The sequence below is a fragment of the Ambystoma mexicanum genome, chromosome 1p (genome assembly GCF_040938575.1).
Source record: "Ambystoma mexicanum isolate Mex_15411 chromosome 1p, UKY_AmexF1_1, whole genome shotgun sequence".
Classification (NCBI taxonomy): domain Eukaryota; kingdom Metazoa; phylum Chordata; class Amphibia; order Caudata; family Ambystomatidae; genus Ambystoma; species Ambystoma mexicanum.
Genome location: NC_090921.1, coordinates 1,184,053,808 through 1,184,077,527, shown reverse-complemented (window position 1 = coordinate 1,184,077,527; position 23,720 = coordinate 1,184,053,808).

Below are 23,720 nucleotides of genomic sequence, written 5' to 3'. Positions count from 1 at the left end.
GATAACAGACAGATGGGGGTATTCTCGCCCACCGCCGCCGCCAACTCCGCACCAGTCCCTTGCGGAGTCCCCCAAGGATCTTGTGTATCCCCTACCCTCTACAAAGTTTTCACTAAACCCTTGTTTGATGTGCTTGACTATCTGGGTGTCACCTACACTAACTATGCCGATGACACCCAGATACTCATCCCCATCACGGGCGATTACACGGTAGACTCGAAAGCCTTAAATGATATATACCTCGTCATCCAAACTTGGATGGCACAACATGAGCTCTGTCTCAATGACGACAAGACAGAGCTCCTCATCCTAGGCACACAGCAAAGACTTAACAAGCTGAACCCATTGTTCAGCTCCTTCAACATCGATGGAAATCCCATAAAAGTCTCCAAAGAGACCAAAACGCTCGGAATCTACCTCGATTCCATGCTCTCCCTCCACAGACAAACGAATGCAGTTGCAGCCGCCGCTGCTTACACCTGCAAGCTGATCACAGCATGCCGCCCTTTTCTGTCCAATCATAACTGCACAATCCTTGCTAGAACTCTGGTCATGTCCAAATTGGACTAATGTAATGCACTGTACCAAGGCACCAGTCAATGCAACTTAGACAAACTCCAGGTCATACAAAATAACGCCATTAGAGCAGCCCTGAATATCCCTAGATCGGCCCACATCTCGGAAACGAGGAAGAACCTTCGTTGGCTATCAGTCACCCAAAGGATCTCTCTAAAATCGCTTGCCCTAACCTACAAATGCATGAACAACCTGGCCCCCATCTACCTCTCCTCACGGTTCACGCATTATACACCATCTCGATCTCTAAGATCCACCATCAACCAGAACCTAATGATCCCTAAATACAAGCTCCAAACAGCCGGTGGTTCCAGCTTCCCAGTTCCTGCAGCCAAATTATGGAACTCTGTCCCCTTACTATCAGAAACCTTCCTTCTCTGAATCTCTTCAAATACAAAGCCAAACATTGGCTAGTCACATCTGAGGGCCAAGCTGCACTTTGAATACTTGTTCACCTATGTATATATGTACAAAATATCAATGCTGCTGATTACTATGTCAATTTAAATGTTACTTGATATGTCGTTATACTATGTAACCATTGCTGCTAAGATATGCGCCCGGTAGCCTCCGGGCCTGGTTTGCGCTACATTAATAAAACAAATACAAATACAAATTTTTGCCCACGAGGCCACAGGATGTAGCTGGCCGGTTTCCGCGTCTCTCTGTGAAAGGACAGCCCCCATTGCGAGACTGGACGCATCAGTTTCAATGACATAAGGGAGGTCTGGACGAGGATGTCGCAGGATTGGAGCGGAGGTAAATCTTCGTTTAAGTTCCTGAAAGGCTTCTTCTGCTTCTTCGGTCCAAGCAAACTTTTTATTGTTTTTTCGTAATAGTACTGTGATTGGGTGCACAACCTGAGAGAAGTCTGGGATGAACCAGCGGTAGAAGTTCGCAAAGCCCAGCATGCTTTGTACCCCTTTCAGAGACGTCGGTGAAGGCCATTTCAGAATGGCATATACCTTGTGCACGTCCATTCTGATGCCTCCTGGAGTAAGGATAAAACCAAGAAATTCTGCTTCGGTGACATGAAAAAAGCATTTTTCAAGCTTTGCAAACAAGCTATGTTGACGGAGCTTGGTGAGGACTGAACGAACGTGCCTGACATGATCTTGTTCCGAGGCTGAATGTACTAAGATGTCATCTATGTACTCTAAGGCGCACACATCAATTAACTCCCTTAAAACGTCATTTCATGAAATATTGGAATGCCGTAGGAGCTTTGCATAACCCGAAGGGCATGACTTGATATTCAAACAAGCTGTACTTAGTACGGAAGGCGGTTTTCCATTCATCTCCTTTTCTGACTCGGACCAGGTGGTACGCTCCTCGAAGGTCCAATTTGGTATAAATCTGGGCATCTTTAACTTGGTCTAGCATCTCAGGGATAAGTGGCAAGGGGTAGCAGTTCTTCACAGTGATCTGGTTCAATGTGTGGTAGTCAATACAGGTTTTCAAGTCTCCTTCCTTTTTACGGTACAAAGAACAAAGGGCTGGCTGTGGGGGACTTCGAAGGACAGATAAATCCGTTTGCAAGGTACTGGTCTAAATAGGATTTAAAATGAAGGTTTTCTGGTTCTGTGAGAGCGTAGATCCTGCCGCAAGGGGTTTGTGCACCAGGAAAAAGGTCGATCTGACAGTCATAGGGCCTGTGCGGCGGCAATGTATTGGCTTGGTCCTTTCAGAAAACATCCTGGAAATCATGGTATTCAAGTATTCACTTGGCAAGGTATTAGTTGCTCCCAGGGTTGATACTGTCGCTCCGGGAGTCATGGGAATAAAGACGTCAGGTTTCTTCTCTTGGTAATAGCAGGCAGGGGAGCAGTCACCGGGGAAGGTTAATTTTCGTGCCTGCCAGTCTATCAAAGGGTTGTGAGCAACCAACCATGGCATCCCTAGTATTAGCCTGAACTGAGGTGCCTTGATGATATCGAATGAAATAGACCCCCGATGTCCGTCCTGGCACAGCATGGTTACCCTGGCTGTGCACTGGGTTACTGGTCCAGAAGCGATTTCTGTCCCATCCACAGTGGTTACCTTGTCCATAGTTGGCTTAGAACACAAAGGAAGCCCCATCTCGGCTGCCAGTTCTTGATCAATATAATTTCCAACTGCTCCGCTATCGATGTATGCTTCAGTGGCATGCATTCTTGACGACTTTTGGTGGTTAATTAAGATCACTGGTATTGCAAAGTGCGAGGTCAGCAACTCTTTCTTCTCACTCGAAAAACTGAACTTTACGTTTTTCGAGCTTAGTAGTTTTCTGATTCCTTAGCTTCATCCTTCTCTGTGGCCCGACTGTTCTTCTTGGGGGTTTTACTGGACAGTCCTTCAGGAAATGTCCTGGTTTCCCACAATACAAACAAAGCTGTTGTTGTCTTCTTTTGTCCCACTCTTGTTTTGTTAATGGAGGCCGTATCCCTCCAATCTGCATGGGTTCTACAGCATTTTAAGGTACACGGTGTGTGTTTTCCCTTGGTCGAACATACACGGTCCGAGGGTCCGTCTTAGACTGGTCTGCCTTTCGGTGCTGCAACCGGTGGTCTAGCTGCACGACCAGATTTATGAATTCTGCAGAGTCTCTGGGTGGATCAACCACCTGGGCTAAGACGTCCTTCAATTCGCCTCGTAAGCCTCGATGGAATAACGTAGTAATGTGTTTTCTGGCCACCTAGCTTCGGCAACCAGTCTGTCGAAGGTAGCAATGTACGTTAACAAGTCCTGATTCCCCTGTTGGAGGGACAAGTGTTCATTGTCTACTGCTTGTTCCTGGGTATGGCGAGCAAAAAGTTTTTCCATTTCTCTCTGGAACCCCCCAAAGTCATGTAATAGAGCATCGTCATGGGTTACCAACGGCAACGACCAATCTGCTGCACTACCACTCTGGTATGATAAGACAAAAGCTACCCAAGCTTGGTCGTTTCGAAATGCTCCAGGCCTACAAAGAAAAGGAAGGCGGCACTGATTGATGAATGCCGCATACTTCTAGGGGTCGCCTGACAACCTTTCTGGTGGTGCGAGGGGCACTGTTCCAGGTAACGTGATCTGTACCGGAGTGGGTGGTATGCGGGGATTTGCATCGTTGGATTGCTTCCAGGTAGAGGTGTCTGTCCTGCCTGTGATTGCAAGTATTACCTGGTAATCTCTTCAGTGCGTTCTTTGGTCACTATTAGGTCTCTCCGGAGGACATCAGTCTCTTGTCAGGCAGAATGAACCTCAGCACAAAGCTCTCCTAGTAATTAGGCCAATTGGTCTATTTCTGATGTCTCCATGGCGCACAGGTGGATTTGTTACGGTAGGCTTCGTGTTCTGTTATGCTCACCTGGTATCCACAGGGACGCCACCTTGCCGGGTTACTCGCTGGTATGCTTCTCAGCTTTGCCCTGATGTGGTCTGCGCTGAAGGTTCTGCCTTGTGGTAGAATTAGGCATGCCTTCTTTGGAGGGGCGCGTTGTCTTTCATGGGCGAGTGCGGTCCAGTTACTTCACTGACACCGGCCCGTTTGATATTGTTCAGGTAGGTCTTATTGCTGTTCTTTAGTTTTGTTGCTATCCTGCATGCCTTTCTTTGTTTAAAATGTCTCTTTTTTTCTCCCTTAGGTATGTGGAGCTTCAGCGCGGCAAACTGGCTTGGTTGAGCCCCGCTGGTAAATGATGGCGCATTAAGAGCGCTATGATGCGGTAAGTAAGTGCTATGCGCAGCGCTGCAAAGTCTTGCATTTGCTAACCTGTGTTTTCCTTCCTTGTAGGTCGCGGTGTTCTTCAGTGCGTGTGGAATGTCCGGAGTGGTGCCAGTCGAGAGGCGACCAGCCAGGTAAGCCTTTTGAGCAGTTCGTAATTTGTAAATGTCTCTACTGCTTTCTTTAATGTTGCCTCTATCTTCCTCTTTCAGGTCGTTCTGTCCGGGAGGCGTTCAGATTCGAGGAAGCTGTTCTCAGTAGCTGCGAGTGTTTAAAGATGAAGACCGCAGGTAAGATGCTGCTGCTAATGATGTTCCTTTTGTCTCCTTGCAGGTTCTGCTTCTCTGAGGTTCGAGGGAATAGCTGGACACGGTGAGCGTCACGTTGCAAGCTGCAAAGTAACACAAAGCGTGTTGTCTTGCTCAGGTGTGTTTTAAATAGCCCCAACAAAATAGTCCAGGTAAAGTAGTCCCTAGGCTACCACACCCAAAATACTAGACCGCATAGCTTGGTTCTTAGGAACCAAGCTATGTGGATGCCTCCATGTTGGCTGACAATACAATAAAGTAGTTCCCAAGCACATTGTTTTTCATGGTGTATGAGCCTGGCGCCGTCTGCCCCATGAGGGCTTTTGAAGAGTATGCCAGGCTCTAGAGCCCCGAGTCCTGACTCCACCTGGCCAATGGGTTTGCCAGAGGGGGTTTTGGGTGAGGGGCGTGACAAAAACAAGATGCGAATAAATGGGAAGAAGTTCTCTACATATTATGCAAAAAGGTGTGTAATGAATGACAAATACTGACATCTTCGGTAAATTCCATCCTTATACCTGTTTTTAAAGCAGGTTCTCGAATCATGCCAGAAAACTGTAGTATTTTGTCACTTTTAGACACTACTAGTAAAGTTTTTGCTGCAATCGTTCTAGATCACTTGCAAAGCTGGGTTGATGCTAACCATATATTACAGCCCATCATGCTGGCTTTCCTGCTGGATCAAATACAACCTTTAATATCCGTCTTCTTGATGCCATTATTACTAAAGCGAAATTACATACTACTCCATCGGTATGTGTTACCTTCATCGATGTTCGCTCTGCTTTTGATCAAGTTAACTGACAAAAGCTATGGGCTACTTTGATGAAGTTAAATTGCCCGATATGGCTACTCGAAATCGTCATTAAACTCCATTCTAATAATACTACGTGCATACGTTTGGATAATGAAGGAAGATTATCAAGGCCATTTAATATAAACAAAGAGTTAAGCAGGGATGCCTGTTAGCAGCCCTCCTTTTTAACATCTATATATCTCTACTTATCTCCCGTTTAGAAAGTCATGCAAATTGTCCTGTTAGATTTGGATCTACAAAGGTGACTGACGCTATATTATATGCAGATGGCCTTGTTATTGTGGAACATACTTTTATTGGGATAAAAGCCATATTGGAAGAACTTGGTGAATTTACCAGTGAATATAGCATGAACGTTAATCTTACTAAAACAAATATTAAGTTGTTTTCCGCAAGCAAAGTGAATAGACCCAAAATGGTTGTGAGCTGGGGAGTGATTGAATATGCAGTAAACTACAAATATTTGGGGATTGTTGTGGACTCCAATGCAGATTATAGGGATTTGATTGCAAACAAGACCCAGCGAGCCAAGCAGATTACCATGCTGATTTGTAGTTTTGTAATGCATTATTCTGGTTACTCTCTTAAGGACATTATGTCCCCATATACTCAATGGTTCATTCCAGTGGTTGCATATGGATTGGAAGCCTTGACTATCTGTTATCTTTCATGGCTGGACAAGATTGAGGGATGCTTCCGGCGGAATGTCTTGGGACTTCCTCCTTCCTGCTCTATTCAGTATATCCGGGTTGAGTTTGGCCTTACCTCCCTTAAAGCTATTCTTTTGCAGCAGCGAGGTTTATTACCTCTAAAAGCTGTATGCCACCCAATGAGTCTACTACCAACCATGTTGGGAACCAATGTTATGCAGGTGTACAAAGTTAAGGCTGAGAATCACTATGATGTATGGTGTAAAAATGTATATTCTGATTTAGATTGGTCAATTAGTCGCTCACGGTGTGGACGATATAATGCAGTTAAACCAGCTTTTAAGAGACTGATTCAGAAGAATTATTGGGACCCAATTTTGATCATATTAGTAAATTACGTAAGTCCCAGTTTCTTGTAGAAATAACTCACTCCTTCCTTTCTCCTCAGAGGTATTTGATATTGCCCTAGTCCAACAGTACATCAATTTCAGCTCCTCCTAAGGTTAAATCAACTTCCAGTAAGAGCCATACGTGGTGCTCAGTGGCTATTACCAGCTAATGAGCGATACTGTCACACATGCACAAATAAAGTCATGCTAGAAACCCCTCAACATGTCTTAACTGCATGCTGTTCACTCATATTGACATATGTAAATTTGTACGGTCGATATGTACATCAGCCTTCCTTTATAGCAAATGCACATTTCCGGAATTACTCTCTAAATTCCCGAGTAGAATCCCTACATATCGCTATGTTTAAAGTATGGTGTGCTGCTGAACGCGTCTGGGATTGCACTGATTCAAATCCCTGTTCCTTTTCATGAAATATGATGGGACAAGGTATTTTGTTGATTTTCTTGCATATGTGGGTTGATAATGTATGATATTGCTATGACAGGGAAGGGATGATCACATATACACATCTGAGCTTGAAATAGTTTTCTGGAAACTCATAAAACACAAAGTTGATGTGGATTAATTTATCTTTATAGGCACTTTTATTTTGTCACATGCATTGAGTATTTTTTTATTTGGTTTTTTAGATGGTATTGGTATACCTTTTTATAACCTTTTATGATCTTATGAATATTGATGCTAATGAAGTTGCTAACACAGCTGTTAATAGTAATTGTACAGACGCACTATGAAATATGAATTATGTACTAGTGAATGTTGATGAATTTTGAATAATTGTTTATTTGCTGATAAGTAGTTTGTTTGTAATTGTAAAAGTTGTAAAAGTTCCTAATGAACTATAAACAACTATACCAATAAATAAATGTATTCATAAGGATTTCTCTACTGGAGCCTGGTACGGCAGACTAAGCTAATTGGGACTTGAATATAGTGTCATGTTATATGTGTGACACACACACATAATAATGTAGAATACGCATTGGAATATAACTGTTGTTTCCTCTTTTTAGATACCTGCCTTGAAGCCCGCCCCTTTTTACCCAGCAGCATACATGAAAGGGTGGCAGTGCGCTTTTGCGTGCACGCTTTAGCATGCGTGCTTTTGACAAGTCACTGTTACGATGTTTGGTGCTGGGTGCATTGTGAGCCCTACCCCAAATGTTAAAAACGGCAGCAGCAAAGCGACTGGACAGGAGTCTGCCTCTAAAACGGTGTGTATGTTGTTTAACAGGCGACGTAATGGTGTCAGTTTGGATCCCAAGTACAGCGGGGATGTGTTGGTCCTGGTGTTGGAATCCCGGTATCTTGGTGTGCTCTTGGATGAGCACCTCTCATGGAAGTTGCAAGTGGAAAAGATGGTGGCAAAGTGTAAACAGCATCTTAATTTGTTGAAGGCGGTGTCGGGTCAGGAGTGGGGTGGAGGGCAGAGCAGTCTGAGAATGTTGTATGTGGGGTTGGTCAGCAGTGTGCTGGAGTTCGGAGTTCAGCTGCAGTACAGTTATAGTAGCACTCAGCTTAATGTATTGGATGGTGTCCAGGTAAGGGCAATGAGAATTGTGACTGGGACTTTTCGGTCATCCCCCACAGAGGCTGTGCAAGTGTTGTTAGGGATGTTGCCATTGGATTTGAAAAGGGAGGAGCTGAGTCCTAGGTATTGGTTGTGTTGTAAGTCCCTCAGCGTGTGACATCCTGTGAAGAAGTGTCTGGAGGTTAATGCATGCTTATAAGAGTGGGAGTTGGGAGAGGAAAGGGGGCACTTTTGGATTCCATGCGGACAGGCTGGTGAAAAGATTAGGGGTGGAGGGGTTGTGTACACTGGAAGATGTGGATAGGGTTGTAGGGCCGATTTGGATGCAGCATGATCCAATTGTCTCTTTGGATTTGACCAAGGTATATACGTATGGTTCTAAGGATCCGGAGAGGAACAGGGTTGATATGGCTTGCTATTTTCAGGAGGATGAGGAGTTTTGGGTGGCTAGGTTATCGGATGATGTATCGGTCTGCACGGCAGTGTTGATAGCTGTTAATATGGTGGTGATTCAGATTATGGGGAAATAGTTGGCTAGGGTGGTGGTGTTTGTGGATCTCTTGAGTACGCAGTTGGCTATCAAGGAGGGGAATTGTGAAAGGAGGGATATAGTTGTGCTCATTAGACAGCGATTAGAGGAGTGTGTTGCAGGGGGTACCGTGATGGAGTTGTCTTGGGTTCCCAGTCATTGTGGGGTCTTGGGTAATGAGTTGGTGGATCGGGCTGCGCATGGGGCCACGTTGCGGGGGGAGATGGCTGTGAAAGTCCCATTGCATGTGGCTGAGTTACAGGTGATGGTGCGTAGAAAAATTAAGGATATGTTGCAGGATCAGTGGGATATGAGTTCAAAGGGAAGGCAGTTGTATGCAGTGTGGAGGGAAGCGCGGGTTTGGGTGTTTGAGGGGGGTGGAGTTGACCCAAAGGGAGGAAACTATTTTGAATCGCTTTAGGGTGGGTCATGCGGGGTTGGCGGGATGGAAGTGTTTGATGAGTAGAGCTGCATCAGCCGCGTGTGAGTCTTGCGGGTGCCCAGAGATGGTGTCTCATTATATGTTGGACTGTGTGAGGTTTGATGTGCAGCGGGAATCACTCAGAGTTAGGATGAGTGGCATTGGGGTGGTTTTACAAGGTTTATCTGATCTGTTCAGTTGGAAAAGAGGGGTGGTGGATGAACAGTGTAGGTTCCTGCTTCAGTTTGTGGAAGAGACGGGGAAGTGGGATGAGATCTAGTGGAAGTGGATGGCTGATTGGTGATTATTTAGGCGAACATCATCTTAATAGATGGAAATCGCCAGCTTTGGGTTTCTAGAGTCATCCTAACAAGAAGACGACTTGACAGGCTATGGCAGTCATGTTCGATAATGCTTCCGTCTGTCATGTGCTACAGAACTGCTCATAGATCAGCAATGAGGCGTTGAAATATAAGGTATTGCATTTTAAGTTGTTTTAAGTTGTTTTGGTTGGCTTCAATCTGTCTTGTGGTCCTTACGCACGTGTCTGCGTTTGAGCGTAGCGTTTGTTAAATATATTGTGCGATTGTTTTAGTGAACCCTCGCAGTATGGTTATGTAACAGAGGGTCGGGTACTGTGCCGTAGTGTAGCATGGGCACGTTCTGCTTGTAGCCAAGTTTGGTTTTAAAATAAGGCGAAAGGCAAGGGCGCAATGGTGCATTTCGTTTGTACTTTGTGTATTTAGTGTGCGGCAATCTCGTCTATGTGCTGGGTGTGGTTGTGCTAAGGGAAATAGCACCGAGATGCAATAGTATGTCATCAAGCAAGATGTTTAGTGCTTTTGAGAACCTTCTGACTGAAATTGTTGCGAAATGCAGACGTCTTGAAGTAAAATTTGTATATTCATTCTTTGCTACTGCATAAACATTTGAAGATGGGTTCTAAAACTGTGTGTAATCGTGGTACCAGTATGTCACCTGTTAAAGTTGATGCACAGAATACCACTGAGATTTTAGCTGTCCCTGAAAAGTTAGAGAAGAAAAGTACAAGACATGACAAGCTTGCTATAATGAAAGGTAGACAAATGTCTAAAGAAAGCGTCTTCCCAGGGAAATCAAGCATTTATGTACAGTAATAAACCTATACTGCGAACATATGCCAAGTGTGCAAAGACACATATCTAATTATCTGAATCAGTTAAGGTTGTGCCTTCTGTCACCCCTCAGCTTGAGAATTCTGCTGAGGTGGTGGAGTTTAGACCAACAAATAATGACACGCATGTGGATGTTGAACATGTCGTGTCCGATGCAGTACCTTTATTGCCATCGGTTGCAGAAACATCTGAGTTGCCAAGAGTATCAGCCAACCTAGTCCAGAATCTAGCACAGCCCACAGTGCTCCCCCGGCCGCAAAGTACCTTGACAGAGCATTGGCATGTCACTGGCCGCACTAGCGCTGAGATGGTGGGTAATGGTATTCCGCGAGTTCATAATAACGAATCGGTATCATCTACTAACTCTAAGAAAGCACTACACTTAATACAGGTTTCCAAGGATGATAACCCCCTACCATTGAACAGAACTGCTGTCTTGAACATCATACATTCGATCATTCCTTTAAGGACAATAAGAACAAGAGACATTGTGATAGTAGATCAAATGGAATTAATAGGGGAGTTTATATCAAACAAATGTTTTAGATCTGGTACCATCCTAAACTATGATATGAGTTATGATGTCGACTTATTAAGATTGGGATATACCTGCAATGTAGTGCTCCTCCCAACGATTAAATGTCGACCATCTCTGGCACAACAGTGAGCCATCCTGAGGAAGCCCTCACATGCCATGTGTTTGGTTCCCCAATCTCGAGCAGATATTGATCCACTGCTAAAATGCTCAGATCAAAGAGAACTGGTGAGCAGTGGGTCTCTGAGATCCACTGCTCTCATAACATCCGGTAACAACTTGGCTCCGTCCAGTCATGAGGTAACAGAAAAAGGCTACTTGCAGTGGCTTCCAGTGGCCTTTAAACAGCATTTCATGAAGGACCAATGTTGAGATAACTTAAAGTTATCCTGGAACACAAGAGGCCACAGTCATTTGTTTGATGAAGAAGGTTTAGTAGCTGTGCTTCATAGTTTCCTGATTGTAGCCTTGCAGGAAACCTGGCTTGCTAGCAACATAATATTTGATGGGCGTAATACCGTCCAGCAGCCTGCAACACCACGGCTAAAAGAGCGACCTAAGGGCGGGATTATAATAACTGTTAAACTCCTGTGGCAAGTTCACATGTTGAAAGAATCCACTCCAACTGTCTTGGCAGTAAAGTTGTCGTATAGACAGGATATAATAATACTCCTTGACATATATGATCCTCCAAATATGGCTAGCAGTGAAAACAATGGGCCTGATTACAAGGTTGCCGGACCGGTAACAACGGTACCGGTAATCTTTCCGGTACTGTTGTTACCGAACCACCAAAGTACGAGTTCAGCGACTGGGTGCCTTTCGGAATAACACCCGCTCGCCGAACTCGACGGATGCACCGGCACCATTCATGAATGGTGCCGGTGCATCTGACCTCCCCATTCCCATTTGAGTCCAATGGGACTCAATGGGAATGGGGAGTAATAATTACCGGCACCTGGCAATGGGCTATTACAGAGTTCGGCGGGGCCGGAATACCCCATCATGGCAACCATCATGGACTACTTGGTACTCATTTATCCTCCTAATACTCCTTGAACAACTCCTTTTCACGCCTTGGTCTTTTATTTCCATTTGCTCAACTTTGGTTCTTTCTTATTTTATTCAATTAACTACATTTACCATAATGCACCTGGCTACAGTCCTCAATTCCTGGCTATTCTCATTCATCGTTATTGGGACCACAATCCCCAGAAGCCCTAGCGGCCAGTGCTGCTTCCACCTGCTCAGGACCAGAGAGGGAGGAGGCAGATTGTCATCAGGTGTGCTGCCCCAGGTGCTGTCAATTAGCCTGCCTTAGAACAGGGCAGGGCTGTATATAAGCAGCTGCCTGCAGGAGCACAGTGTCTTGCATCTTGAGATCTCCCCGCTCCTGTTTGCCTTGACCCGCTACTTTGTATGCTGTTCCTGTTGCTGCATTTCCCTGTTTTGGATCCAGTGCCCTGCCGGGCTCTCTACTTTGCAGCTGATCACGCTCTGCTGCCTCCCAGCCTCCGGGCTTGCCCTGCCGGGCTCTCTACATTGCAGCTGATCATGCTCTGCTGTTTTCCAGCCCCCGCCTGTGCCCTTGGGGTTTCCTACATTGCAGCCGATCATGCTCCGCTGCTTGCTACCTACCTTTTTCCACTGGGTTCTCAGACTGGCAGCCTACTACAGTCCTCTGCAGCCCTCTACAGTCAGTGACCCTGCTCCTCTGGGCTCACTCCCTGCGGCCCTGCTCTTCAGGGCTCCCTGCCTTGCAGCCGATCACGCTCCGCTGCCTTCTACCTACAGCCCTTGTCCTCTGGGCTTCCTGCCTTGCAGCCTACTACAGTCCTCTGCAGCCCTCTACAGTCAGCGGCCCTGCTCCTCTGGGCTCACTCCCTGCTGCCCTGCTCTTCTGGGCTCCTCGTCTTGCAGCCTGCCTCACTCCGGCTGCCTACAGTCCTTGTCCTCTGGGCTCCCTGCCCTGCAGCCTGCACCTATTCGCTGGCTACAGCCCTTGTCCTCTGGGATCCTTCCTTGCAGCCTGCTCCCTCCGCTGCCTACAGCCCTTGTCCTCTGGGCTCCCTGCCTTGCGGCTTGCTACACTCCTCTGCCTTACAGCCTGTTTTACACTTAGCGGTCTATGGCCCTGCTCCTCTGGGCTCCCTACCTCGCTGCCCTATTCTTTTGGGCTCTCTGTCTGTCGCCTACTACTAATCTCTCTCTGTCCTGTTCTTCTGGACTCCCTGCCTTGCAGCCTACTACAGTCCTCCGCAGTCCACTACAGTTTGCCTGTACCTAGTGCCACTCTTGACTGCAGACCTGCTTCCTACATTGCAGCCCTTCTGTTTTCCTGACTGCTGCTCGCTTGTTCTCTTCCTTGAGTCCTCTGTACTCCACCTTAGGTTATCTACTTCAGTCTAACTGCCTTTCCTTCTGCTAGCTTGCTCATTGACTTCCTTTTCGCTGGATGTTTCTGTTCTGGTCTTCTTATGTGTCTTATGTAATCCCTTTGTACAGAGCTTGCCGTTGGTTTCCGGCAGACAACCTCTGCCCCTTCCCTTGTCGCGTTTTCAGTGTTACAGACACCCACTGCTGTTGTTCCCAGCCATGAGCATACAGCGCGGGCCTCTGTTATAGCAATCTGTGCAGAAGGCTTGAGTTTCCTAAGGTTCGTGGAACACTCTTTCCCATTTCAGCATACATCCCAAGAGGGAATCCAGTTTGTTTGTACCTTGTATCTTTTGCCCCTTTTGGCTCCCAGCTATAGTTTCCTACTCTTCTTTCTTGTTGAACTTCCTGCTGTGTGTGCTTATCTGCTACCTTACTTCAGCACAGCCACCCAAACCCTACCGGGGTGCCCTGTGCCACTCTTGACAGAGTGCCATTCCTGATAGAAATGTTGGTTACTCTGCCCATGCTATCTTATTGCTGTATACATCAAACATTTGAGCCATGTTATTGTATGCTATTGAGATATGGGGACACAAGTATATATCACATTTTGTCAAACTTGAGGCAATGATATTTCGAAAATGTATGCGTCTACCCAGGACCATATCGTGCAATTTCTCTACTTAGAGTTCAATATGAAATGTATAACAGCAGAGTACATAAGTAGATCTGTTATGTGTAATGAGAATTTGACTAAGTTAAAGAATGGTACCATTGTTGTATCATACATGCAAGCATTTGTGAAAATTGACAAATGCTCAATGATGGGTACACTCAGAATTATTAAATACATGCATGAGAAATGGCTGAGCGGGTATCAGCAACCCATAACTACTACATCTTCAGCCCTGGTTAAGAGCTTGTCTTAAAAAGAAATTGGCAGAGTACTATAAAGAAATACATTTAGTAGAGTTAGAAACTCAGGCACATAGCAGCAATTATTGTCAATCGTGAGACAGTACCCACATTTATTAAGGCCTACCCTAGTCCTGTGACATTTTGTTTCTATCTTCTAATGAAATGTAACAACTCAGAGGCACTTGAAACTAAAGGTGCTCGCCTAGGCCTAAGTTGTGATATGAGGCAATGCCTTATGTGTGGTTGTGATGTCATTGAGTCACTTTATCACTTAATGTTGGGCCATGAAAGTCTTCTTGCACTGCAAAACAAATTCTTTAAATCCTATAATAACCAGGTTGAGTGTTGTAATGCATCAAAGTTATGGCAACATTTTATGGACGGTGATTACTGCAAACGTATCTACTTTATGGTATCATTTTATCTGCGAGTAGTTGACATTTTAAATTGTTTATTCTAAAGGTTTTAAAACAAAGATGTTTAATCCTGTATTGTATATGCATGTGTATAGGTTCTTTGAGTTGATGTTATTATTATGAAATGTGTTTTGCAATCTATTATGTGTCGTGTGTATAATTGTTGTATATACAAAGCTGAAAGGCTATTTGGTATATTAAATAAACTGAATTAAACTGAGTGCTTGTTATTCCTCACCCAATCTTCTTATTCTCATTGTGGTTGGCTTCCAACCACTGAGCACTCTTAATTTTGCATTACATTCTTCTTCTTCTCAGTACTTATGGTATCCATATGGGTGTGTGTTTTAATTGCACCATAACAAATTGAAGCTTTTGGGAGTGGCCTGAGAGGAGATCTGGGTAGTATTGGGATTTCTCTAGGGAGGACATAAGGGAGTTCCCTAAAGGAAAGGGAGCCCTTATCCCCAGGAAGGGAGTCTCTCCCTATAAGGTCCCACTTTCCACCACCCTTACAGGAAATATTGGGTAGCGGACTCACCTCTCTAGCCTCACAGCACAGGGAAGGGTATCCCTGGGGAGAAGTTACAAGAACCAATGAATTGTCACAGAAGGGAAAACTGATAGCCACATGTGACAATAGGCAGCGTTCCCATCAAAATGTGTAGCTGCCATCACCAAGGGCATCAGTATTAATCATGGTATAATATTTACTGTATACCTTTAATTATATCCAAAAAATAATACGTCACACTGTCATTTCATTCTACAATGATTACACTTGCTTGTTTGTGAGAGGGGCAATACCACTAGAGAAGACACTGGTTCATAACTGCTTCCTGTGCATAAACTAGTATTTTTAACATTTAGAAAGGCCTCAGAACTTTGCCACACATCTGCATGTGAATTAATAGCTTCATCAAGTTTGGTGGTGCAGTAACAAAGTGGTGCTAACATTGACTGCTACAAGCAATACAAAATCGGTGGAAATTCCTCCGATGCTAATTCTGCGGGCAGAAATAGTGTTGAGGAATTAGCACTAGATAAAAGAGTGTTAATTCCTCCAGTGCTTATTCTGCCAAAAGGATTATCGCTAAAAACAGAAATGGTAATTCCACTTTATTACAAGGTAAAATACCACCTGGTGTTCATTCTTCCAAAATAGCACTGTACTTACCTGCACCTCTTGTTGCATGTTTTGTAATTGCCAGTCATTGTTTAGAATACACAAGATTACCAGCATTGTTGCCATAAAAGCATAGGCCTCTCAGCACTACCTTTCTTCTCATGGGCTTGATTAACTTTTTTTAATTGTGTGCCCCTGTGCCCACCTCTTCCTTTACCAAAGGCTATAACATTGGACTATGGACCCAAGTTTATTGGAGTTCCACTGATGTCCACCTCGCTAATGTATCACTACATGCTTTATCTGGTCCGTACTGTTATGCTACATAGTCCCATCTTCATATACATGTTACTGATGCAGGAGTTAGGTCCTTGCCATTATGGTTCTTTTTCCCGATCCACTCATTACTGTTACAGCCTTGATTTATTATGTAAACTGTAGGCATTGCCTTGGCGACGAACCAACAGTGTGAGTGCTCACACCAAGATGGTGGCCTCCAGTGATACCTCATAATTGCGTGTGCGTGCGGGTACCATGGCAACATTATACACCGCAGGCTGTGTGAGCCGATCGCGTTCTAGCGGTCGGCACTACACAGAGCGTACACAGGTAAGATTGTCATAGCCAGTGTACACGCGGCCAGACAGTACTCTACTTAGAGATGTTCTATTTAGCTGATCCGTTGAGGACAGAGAGTGAAAATGCTAATATAATAGATTTGCGGATGCCGCCATTCAAGGTGCCACAGCGCTACAGTGCCCATGGTTTTCCCCATAGACCTGTATTCACTCTTGGGGCGAGAACCACTATACATTAGAAGATATTTGGGCATTTCCCATAGTTATGGGCTTCGGGCGTATGAGTTTAAGTAATTAGCCTAAATATTCAGTTGTATAGCTTTTGTTGAATGTATGCAGATGGCACGGAATGAATACGCGACATCACTTTCCAGTCTGATTAGTCTGTACAATTCAGACTTATGCCAATATTTTCTACCCCTTTTACCATTTAGAAACCCCCTCTGTGGACCGATAATCTCCTGTACCTAGGATTCCTTGACCATCCCTATAGGACTGGGTGAGTCCCTTTACTAACAGTGTCTCTTTATAATACTACTTTGTGGTTAATCACATATTGTATTGACTGTGCCTATTGGCCCCAACAGGTTACTTGGTTTCTGGTTGCAGTGTTAGGAACATGGAGGTCAGTCCTGTTTCCTTACTTCTTTCTAACAATTCGAGATCTTAATGGAATACATTAGACACTGAGCATTTGTACTGGTATTACCCTGTAGGGCTCAATACTTGATGAGTACTGAATAGGAATACGTAGCTTATACCCTGAAGATGGATAGTGAATCCGAAACACGTTGGTCATTGGAAACATCAATAATGAGCTATCTGGTGTTATAAATACTGTATATCAAATGATGATATTTTCAGTGTGAATGTTGTGAACACTGGAACCCAAGTATATGTGTTGCTTAGGGAATTTTGTCAATTTGCTTGTATGTTTGATTCTTTTTTACTTGAATTTAGCACTGAACTTTCATTGTGCTGACATAAACCGTGTGGTTTAATTTAATTTATTGATTATTTCTGTTCAAATAAAAATGGATGTGATTCTCTCTTCTGTAAAATCACAAAAATGGTAATTGTGCCACTGTGCTTGATTGAAAATGCTCTGCTGTTACAGAAACCACAAACGATTTTGAACTAATACCTGCCCGCATTTTGGTTTGGTTATGGTATATGTAACTACACAAATAGACATAGGGACGTGTGTCCCCCTAGGAGTGCGTTTTGGGCCACTGTGTAGTGATACATGGTTTTGTTTTTGTGCTACCCTCTAGAATTAAGCCCACATTGCCAAAGCCAAATAAGTGTGAAAGCTAATCGGAATTCTTATCAGCAGTTGGTTCACAGAAAAGGGGACAAACAAGAATGGCCGTCTGCCCTTCTGAGAGAGAATATTCAGAGGGAGAGGAGCATAGCCTTTAAAGAGTGTGGCAGAAACACCGGTATAATAAATAGCACACGTGTAGTTCTTGTTTCCCCTAAAACATTGTACACACTTAACATTGTGAAGCACAAGACATTGCTAACATGTTTAACCTTTACCACTGAAGTACCTACAAGAAGTATTTTGATTCTCACCTGGCAGGAGAGAACACTAGCTCAGGAAGTGTTGTAGTACTTTGATCTGTGCTGGCAGGAGAGTAACCAGTCCAGGGAACAGTCCTGGCAGATGACGGGACCAGGTGGAAAGCATTGAAGTACTGTGGTGTGGTTAATAATCATGAAGCAGGTGATGAATAACTAAGATGTTTTGGTGATTTAAAGCAGAAGCATCCTAACAAGTTGTTTATATTGAAACAAGAGTTGTATGAAGTGCAGCAGAAGTGTTTAACTTTGTCAATCAAATGGTTTTGTGTACTATGACAGAATTATGATAACAAAGACCTTTGTTTTTCTTGTTGAAACCAATGAAGCAAGGAATTATTATAAGCTGAAGAAATGGCGTTGGTTAAAGGTTTTGCTACAAGGGCAAGGCAGGAACTTTGAACAGTTGTGAACTGGTGGTTGAATGCTATCTTGGAACCTTTACTATCTTGGAACCTTGCCTAACTGTATTGCTTCTACACAGCTAGAATTGCCATATCTTTCCCGTGCACTATGCCTCTTACTAGCTATATAGCACCTTGCCTCCTATCAGTGCCACATTGCCACAATGCATCTCTGACCCTTAAAACTACGTGCTATACGATTGTTGGGATGTTTAGACTGCACTGGCTATTATTGTAACAACTAGTCCCTTAGGGTGCAGATCCCTATATTACCGAGCCCCAGACCTCATATCATCATTATATTCTTCTGCTTGCACCCGCCTATGCCTATGTCGGACCAGCCTATTCTGCTGCTCATAATAGCCTATGCCTATTCCATTGATTGTGCATGCCTATGCTAATTGTCAAACTAGCCTATGCTTACTGCCAGACTAGCCTACTTTTGTGGCTCATACTAGCCTATGCCTATGTCGGACTAGCCTATTCTTCTGCTTATAATAGCCTTTGCCTATTCCATTGATTGTGCCTGCCTATGCTAATTGTCAAACTAGCCTATGCTTACTGCCAGACCAGCCTACCATTGAGGCTCATACTAGCCTATGCCTATGTCAGACTAGCCTATTCTGCTGCGCAAACTAGCCTATGCCTATTCCACTGCTCGTGCCTACATATGCTAATTGTCAGACTAGCCCACTTGCCCATGCTCACAGCCGGACTAGCTATTCTGTGGCCTATACTAGTTTATGCCATCTCCACTGATTGTGCCTGCCTATACCAATTATTGGACTAGCATATCTGCCTATGCTAACTGTTGGACTGCACACCACCACAGCTACCAGGGCTGAATTATGTACACCAGAAAGACTCTGCTGATACTCTACTGTTGATCACATCCTTCATCCACACAACAATGTCCCAAGCTTGGCATTCACCCTGTCCCTTATCCGACAGAAATAACAGACTCTGAGCCAGATTACCCTGTATATATGAGCCTAGAACCAACAGCAACACAAATCTAATTCCCCACCTCAACCACAATACCACTGCCCCACGTCATGAGCTAACTTCTGGTTCTGACTATGAGCCCCTCCCCAAAATACAGAACCCTGCCCACCACCGGCCTTTGAAATCTCACGCTAGTACTAATCAATCCAGATTGAGCCCCACCGGACATCAAGAGCCCAAAAATATGACCACAATCGCTGGAGCTCTTATCAATGTAAGATCCCCTGGACATCTTAGAGGTCACTGAATCATGGCTCCATGACGCAGCAGGCCCTGCCCTTATACTAGCTATATCTAACAATTATCAGATACTCAGAGTAGACAGACCCAATGCCAGAGGGGGTGGTTTAGCCTTTATTGCAAAAACCAACTTCGCCATAACACTTATGACTCCTCCACCACTTAAATCCTGTGAAATGCTCATGGCCAAACTTCCCATTTCCAGTTGCCGCACCATAACCATCTACCTGCTATATAGACCACCAGAGCCTATCCAGTCCTGGCCAACAACACTAAAGACTCATTGCAGATATGAATATTGGGCGACTTCAACCTGGGATTTAACGACCCAGAGGACAAACATGCTCAGTCAAAAGCGACCATCTTGTCAGATCAGGGACTTACCCAAAATGCCCTTGCCCCAACTCATGTCAAAGGAAGGACCCTTGACTGGCTAGCGGACCTAAAGTCTTAGTTATGGCAACACCACTTCCTACTAGATGTAAAAAAAAACATAACGCCAGATAAACTACTACCTAATCTCTTTCCATCCCTTAACTCCCTACCAAGTAACTCTGACCCCAACCTCCTCGTTGAGGTTTCTAACAACCCCATGACTAAGGCCCTAAATATCATCGCGTCAGTTAATTTGTGCAAAAGTAAAAAAAAGGCTCACCTCAATGCCTGGTTTAAACCCCCACCTTAAAGAACTGAGACTTCAAAAAAGGAAACTACAAGCCTTATGGAGACACCCCCCTTGGACGAAAACCAAACACAACTAACTCACTTCGCCACCAACTACAAAAAAGACATCATTTATACCAAAAAAGACCTTTTCAATGAAAGAATATCCAAGGCCAGTTCCAATGCCAAGGAACTCTTCGTAATCCTCCGGGAATTGGAATCCCCTATTCCCCCTTTAAACAATGCACCCAAGGACAAACAATGTTGCACCAGCATTCAGAATGCCCTGTCCAATAAAATAACGTCTCTCCAAATCAAAATTGCCAACAAAAAAGCCTCCTTGCTCTCCACCGAGACGCAACCCTCCACCCCTATTGAAGACACCAGCACCAGAATACCATTTAGCTTCACTAAAGTCTCCATCCAGGAAACTGAGAAAATTATCTTATCTCTGAAACCATCCAACTGTCAGGGCGACAACTGCCCTGCACAAATAAAAAAAAGATGCTGCAAGAGACCTAGCACCCTTCATCTCAGAGCTTATTAATGCCTCATTTAAGACCAATTCTGTCCCAAGTAAGTAAGAGTCCTGGGTTCTACCTCTGCTTAGGAAACAAACCCTAGACCCCTCCATCCCTACAAATTACAGACCCATCACTACGGTACCCTTTCTCCTTAAAATAATTGACAGAGTGGCAAATTTGCAAATTCAGAAATACCTCAAAACAAACCACCTACTGGGCTCCCGCCAATCCAGATTCAGGCCACAACATGGCACGGAAACAGCATTGATCGACCTAAAAACCCAAATTGACGAGCTTAAGGCAAATTGACGAGCAAAACGGCCATGCCACTCCTCCTCGATATGTAGGCAGCCTTTGACCTGGTGGTCCATGCAGTCTTATGTAAACACCTGGCATCGGCAGCCCACTTCTCGAGTGATACAATAGCCTGGATCCAGTCCTTTTTAGAAAATAGAACAATGAGTCTTTTTCCCATCGGTATCAGTAGACCCAATCCAAACTATTGCGGTGTCGCACAAGGATCATGTATCTCGCCCACCATGTATAAAATATATTTACCAAGCCACTATTTGACAAATTGGACAGACTGGGTGTCACCTACACGAATTATGCAGGTGACACCCAGATCCTCATTCCCCTTTTGGGCAATTTTGACAAGGACACAGCCTTGGTAAATAAAATATACCTCCTCATTCAGGCATGGATGGCCTCCCATGGCCTCTGCCTGAATGACGATAAAACAGAGATCCTGATTCTTGATTCTGATGCCAACTTTAAAAAACTGAACTCCAACTACTCTGCATTCAATATAGACAGCAACACAATCAAAGTAGCTAAAGAGGTAAGAACGCTAGGTTTCTACCTCGATTCCACCCTTACCCTAAGGAAACAGGTTAACTCCATGGCTTCCTCTACTGCCTACACCTGCAAGCTCATCAGGGCCTGCAGACCATTTCTAAACAAAGCCAACTGTATCACCCTTGCCAATCCCCTAATATTGTCAAAATTGGATTATTGTAACACCCTATGCCTAGGAGCTAACAAATATATCCTTGATAAAATACAAACGTTACAAAACAATACCCTCAGAAATGCCCTAAACATACCAAACGGAGAACACATCTCCAATATCAGAAGAGATCACCATTGGCTAAAGATAAGCGACAGGATCCTACTTAAAATTGTCTCACTCACATTCAAATGCCTTAACAATGTAGCACTGCCATACCTCACAGAAAGAATGGTCAGAAGAACCTCGACCCGCCCCTCCAGAGCTGCCAACTCCCACTGCCTAGAGATACCTATATTTAAGTTCACAAAAGCAGGAGGTAGTAGCTTCCCGGTAAAAACCGCGCAATCCTGGAATGCTCTACCCCTAGCCCTCAAAACTGATCAGTTCTACTACAGCTTTCTAAACTGGCTGCGTTTGAATGACATGTGATCCCTGGAGACTCTGCCATATATACCTGTGTACCTGCCTATGTATGTAACCTACTGTATGTACCACATCACTGTACCTAATTGCATTGTCCTATTGCCTTTACAGTACTTTTCCATTGTGTAACTAAGCCTTAGGTATCCTTTTACCTGTTGCGCCCAGCTACCTATGGGTTTGGTGTGCATTACCAAATAAACAAACAAACACAAACAAACAAACAATCAAAGTGGAACAAAGGGATTTGAACTTTAACTGTGTTAATAGACAGGATTTCCTTTACTTTTGTTTGGAACATTTGAACTGAATGTTGCTTAAATCTGGGAAAGGGGAATTCACCCAGATTAGAAGGAAAACGCATTGGGCCTCATTACGACCCTGGCGCTAAGGGGTCTGCGCCAGCGTTAGCTACGCGGACCCCTTACCGCCAACTACGAGTTTCTGGAGCGCCATGGTCATTTTTCCGCCCGCTTTTTGCGGGCGGAAAAATCCATGGCGCTCTGGGACCTTGGTGTTAATTACGCCACCGTATTTTACGGTGGCGTAATTAACTCCTTCCCCACTCCCATTGAGCCCTATGGGGCCGAAATGGGAATGGGGAAGGGTAAATGGGTCAATGGGGACTTACCGCCCCGCCGACCTCGGAATGGGGCGGTAAGTCCGCCATCCGCCATGGCGTAAAGGGACTTTGCGCCATGGCCGGAAAGTCCGTCGATGGCGGAAAAAATCCGCCAGGGTCGTAATGAAGGCCATTGTCTGTGATATGAAGATAACTATTACATTGGTAATTATTGAACTGCCATATTGCCTTGTGTATGTTTAATTGTGAGGGACAGAATCCTTTATTTTATTTGAGGCAGGGAAATCCTTTTCAGGGTATGGATAGTGAGGCAACCTTTTAAGTTAATAAAATTGCATCTTTTGAAAAACTGTAACAAAGTTGTCCGCCTCACATTATATTTCTGACCGCTCCCAGTGAAAAAGGTTCATCTTATGTATGGTCAACATACATGTTGCTGATTCAAGTCATCTCCTTCTCAGGCAACTTACTATTTCATTTTACAACTCTCATCTGAAACTATGGGGGTCATTCCGAGTTTGGAGGCATCCATGGTGCTATTTGCACCATTGGCTATTAGCACCATGGCTGCCTCCAAACTCAGGTCCGGGTAGTCAGAATGGGGACTTACCGGGACATTCCGACCTATGCAGACCCAAAGTCCCCATTTCGAATACCAATCCACATTTCCATTTGAGCCCCCATAGGGCTCAATGGGAATGGGGAAGGAGCGAATACGGGCCCGCAAGTAGCGGGCCCATTATTAGCTCCATGGTCCCTTAACTGGTCCCGCTAAGGGCGGCTGGTAAAACCAGCTAAGGGACCTCGGAATGTGGCGGTAGGGGGTTGACGGCACTGGCATCCTTACCGGTGCCGTTAACCCCTTACTGCCGTACTCAGAATGAGGGCATATATATGTTAGAGCCAATCTCCTAGTTTATCTGCTGGATACATGATCTGTACATATTGTTCTGACTCTTTGCTCATTCAGAGTGCAGCAATGTGTTTTTTCTTTCTACCTACACTGAGCAGAGTTGCATTCTAAGGAAAAAGTTAGAGGTCTGAGTAGTCAGCTACAGGAATCTCATTACAAACAAAGGGGGTCATTCCGAGGTTGGAGGTAAGGGAAAAACTATGCCGGTAAAGGATTACCGGTATTGCTTACCACTCCGAGCTATTCCGACCTGAGACCCCGATATTAGCGGCACCGTTAATAACGGTGCCTCTAATAGCGGCATGGGCACGGGCATGCGGCCCATCATACCAGCAATA